Source organism: Lithobates pipiens, unplaced genomic scaffold (genome assembly GCF_037356315.1).
Source record: "Lithobates pipiens isolate NorthernLeopardFrog02 unplaced genomic scaffold, aLitPip1_a1.2 Scaffold_13, whole genome shotgun sequence".
Lineage (NCBI taxonomy): Eukaryota > Metazoa > Chordata > Amphibia > Anura > Ranidae > Lithobates > Lithobates pipiens.
In genome coordinates this window covers 175,047,307-175,049,806 of record NW_027507718.1, presented here as the reverse complement: position 1 = coordinate 175,049,806, position 2,500 = coordinate 175,047,307, and the positions used below count along the sequence as shown (strand labels likewise).

Genomic DNA, 2,500 nt, shown 5'->3' with positions numbered 1-2,500 from the left:
GCGACCTGCTGTATTTTTCCTTTCTATTGCCCGAGGTGACCACCTTGGCTTTTGTCAAGAGAGTTGTAAGTAGGGTGCAAGATCGCCTATGGCCACATCACCCTGAATGCGCTTGATCTCGTCTGATCTCGGATGCTAAGCAGGGTCGGGCCTGGTTAGTACCTGGATGGGAGACCGCCTGGGAATACCAGGTGCTGTAGGCTTTTTTCCATTATGTTGTTGGCTTTGGCGACCTGCTGTATTTTTCCTCTCGATTGCCCGAGGTGACCACCTTGGCTTTTGTCAAGAGAGTTGTAAGTAGGGTGCAAGATCGCCTACGGCCACATCACCCTAAATGCGCTCGATCTCGTCTGATCTCGGATGCTAAGCAGGGTCGGGCCTGGTTAGTACCTGGATGGGAGACCGCCTGGGAATACCAGGTGCCGTAGTCTTTTTTCCATTATGTTGTTGGCTTTGGCGACCTGCTGTATTTTTCCTCTCGATTGCCCGAGGTGACCACCTTGGCTTTAGTCAAGAGAGTTGTAAGTAGGGTGCAAGATCGCCTACGGCCACATCACCCTAAATGCGCTCGATCTCGTCTGATCTCGGATGCTAAGCAGGGTCGGGCCTGGTTAGTACCTGAATGGGAGACCACCTGGGAATACCAGGTGCCGTAGGCTTTTTTCCATTATGTTGTTGGTTTTGGCGACCTGCTGTATTTTTCCTTTCGGTTGCCTGAAGTGACCACCTTGGCTTTTGTCAAGAGAGTTGTAAGTAGGGTGCAAGATCGCCTACGGCCACATCACCCTGAATGCGCTCGATCTCGTCTGATCTCGGATGCTAAGCAGGGTTTGGCCTGGTTAGTAACTGGATGGGAGACCGCCTGGGAATACCAGGTGCCGTAGGCTTTTTTCCATTATGTTGTTGGCTTTGGCGACCTGCTGTATTTTTCCTCTCGATTGCCCGAGGTGACCACCTTGGCTTTTGTCAAGAGAGTTGTAAGTAGGGGGCAAGATCGCCTACGGCCACATCACCCTGAATGCGCTCGATCTCGTCTGATCTCGGATGCTAAGCAGGGTTCGGCCTGGATAGTACCTGGATGGGAGACCGCCTGGGAATACCAGGTGCCGTAGGCTTTTTCCATTATGTTGTTGGCTTTGGCGACCTGCTGTATTTTTCCTCTCGATTGCCCGAGGTGACCACCTTGGCTTTTGTCAAGAGAGTTGTAAGTAGGGTGCAAGATCACCTACGGCCGCATCACCCTGAAGGCACTCGATCTCGTCTGATCTCGGATGCTAAGTAGGGTCAGGCCTGGTTAGTACCTGGATGGGAGACCGCCTGGGAATACCAGGTGCCGTAGGCTTTTTTCATTTATGTTGTTGGATTTGGCGACCTGCTGTATTTTTCCTCTCGATTGCCCGAGGTGACCACCTTGGCTTTTGTCAAGAGAGTTGTAAGTAGGGTGCAAGATCGCCTACGGCCACATCACCCTGAATGCGCTCGATCTCATCTGATCTCGGATGCTAAGCAGGGTCGGGCCTTGTTAGTAACAGGATGGGAGACCGCCTGGGAATACCAGGTGCCGTAGGCTTTTTTCCATTATGTTGTTGGCTTTGGCGACCTGCTGTATTTTTCCTCTCGATTGCCCGAGGTGACCACCTTGGCTTTTGTCAAGAGAGTTGTAAGTAGGGTGCAAGATCGCTTACGGCCACATCACACTGAATGCGCTCGATCTCATCTGATCTCGGATGCTAAGCAGGGTCGGGCTTGGTTAGTACCTGGATGGGAGACCGCCTGGGAATACCAGGTGCCGTAGGCTTTTTTCCATTGTGTTGTTGGCTTTGGCGACCTGCTGTATTTTTCCTCTCGATTCCCCGAGGTGACCACCTCGGCTTTTGTCAAGAGAGTTGTAAGTAGGGTGCAAGATCGCCTACGGCCACATCACCCTGAATGCGCTCGATCTCATCTGATCTCGGATGCTAAGCAGGGTCAGGTCTGGTTAGCACCTGGATGGGAGACTGCCTGGGAATACCGGGTGCCGTAGGCTTTTTTCCATTATGTTGTTGGTTTTGGCGACCTGCTGTATTTATCCTCTCGATTGCCCGAGGTGACCACCTTGGCTTTTGTCAAGAGAGTTGTAAGTAGGGTGCAAGATCCCCTATGGCCACATCACCCTGAATGCACTTGATCTCGTCTGATCTCAGATGCTAAGCAGGGTCGGGCCTGGTTAGTACCTGGATGGGAGACCACCTGGGAATACCAGGTGCCGTAGGCTTTTTTCCATTATGTTGTTGGCTTTGGCGACCTGCTGTATTTTTCCTCTCGATTGCCCGAGGTGACCACCTTGGCTTTTGTCAAGAGAGTTGTAAGTAGGGTGCAAGAATCGCCTACGGCCACATCACCCTGAAGGCACTCGATCTCGTCTGATCTCGGATGCTAAGCAGGGTCGGGCCTGGTTAGTACCTGGATGGGAGACCGCCTGGGAATACCAGGTGCCGTAGGCTTTTTTCCATTATGTTGT

At 52.2% G+C, this 2,500-nt stretch overlaps 9 non-coding genes and 2 pseudogenes across 9 annotated transcripts; all 11 read left to right on the top strand.

Moving 5' to 3' along the window:
• Positions 1-84: 84 nt before the first annotated feature.
• Positions 85-203, top strand: LOC143976562 (5S ribosomal RNA). The gene has a single exon (XR_013272864.1). It is a non-coding gene; the product is annotated as a 5S ribosomal RNA (ribosomal RNA).
• Positions 204-312: 109 nt separating this feature from the next.
• On the top strand, positions 313-431 carry LOC143976821 (5S ribosomal RNA). The gene has a single exon (XR_013273115.1). It is a non-coding gene; the product is annotated as a 5S ribosomal RNA (ribosomal RNA).
• Positions 432-540: 109 nt separating this feature from the next.
• On the top strand, positions 541-659 carry LOC143976623 (5S ribosomal RNA). The gene has a single exon (XR_013272923.1). It is a non-coding gene; the product is annotated as a 5S ribosomal RNA (ribosomal RNA).
• Positions 660-768: 109 nt separating this feature from the next.
• On the top strand, positions 769-887 carry LOC143977531 (5S ribosomal RNA). Its single transcript, XR_013273806.1, has one exon. It is a non-coding gene; the product is annotated as a 5S ribosomal RNA (ribosomal RNA).
• Positions 888-996: 109 nt separating this feature from the next.
• Positions 997-1,115, top strand: LOC143976768 (5S ribosomal RNA). The gene has a single exon (XR_013273062.1). It is a non-coding gene; the product is annotated as a 5S ribosomal RNA (ribosomal RNA).
• Positions 1,116-1,223: 108 nt separating this feature from the next.
• LOC143978204 (5S ribosomal RNA) lies at positions 1,224-1,342 on the top strand (annotated as a pseudogene).
• Positions 1,343-1,451: 109 nt separating this feature from the next.
• Positions 1,452-1,570, top strand: LOC143977372 (5S ribosomal RNA). The gene has a single exon (XR_013273654.1). It is a non-coding gene; the product is annotated as a 5S ribosomal RNA (ribosomal RNA).
• Positions 1,571-1,679: 109 nt separating this feature from the next.
• On the top strand, positions 1,680-1,798 carry LOC143976957 (5S ribosomal RNA). Its single transcript, XR_013273246.1, has one exon. It is a non-coding gene; the product is annotated as a 5S ribosomal RNA (ribosomal RNA).
• Positions 1,799-1,907: 109 nt separating this feature from the next.
• Positions 1,908-2,026, top strand: LOC143978864 (5S ribosomal RNA; annotated as a pseudogene).
• Positions 2,027-2,135: 109 nt separating this feature from the next.
• Positions 2,136-2,254, top strand: LOC143976406 (5S ribosomal RNA). Its single transcript, XR_013272714.1, has one exon. It is a non-coding gene; the product is annotated as a 5S ribosomal RNA (ribosomal RNA).
• A 110-nt stretch (positions 2,255-2,364) lies between these two features.
• Positions 2,365-2,483, top strand: LOC143976609 (5S ribosomal RNA). The gene has a single exon (XR_013272910.1). It is a non-coding gene; the product is annotated as a 5S ribosomal RNA (ribosomal RNA).
• The last annotated feature ends 17 nt before the right edge of the window (positions 2,484-2,500 follow it).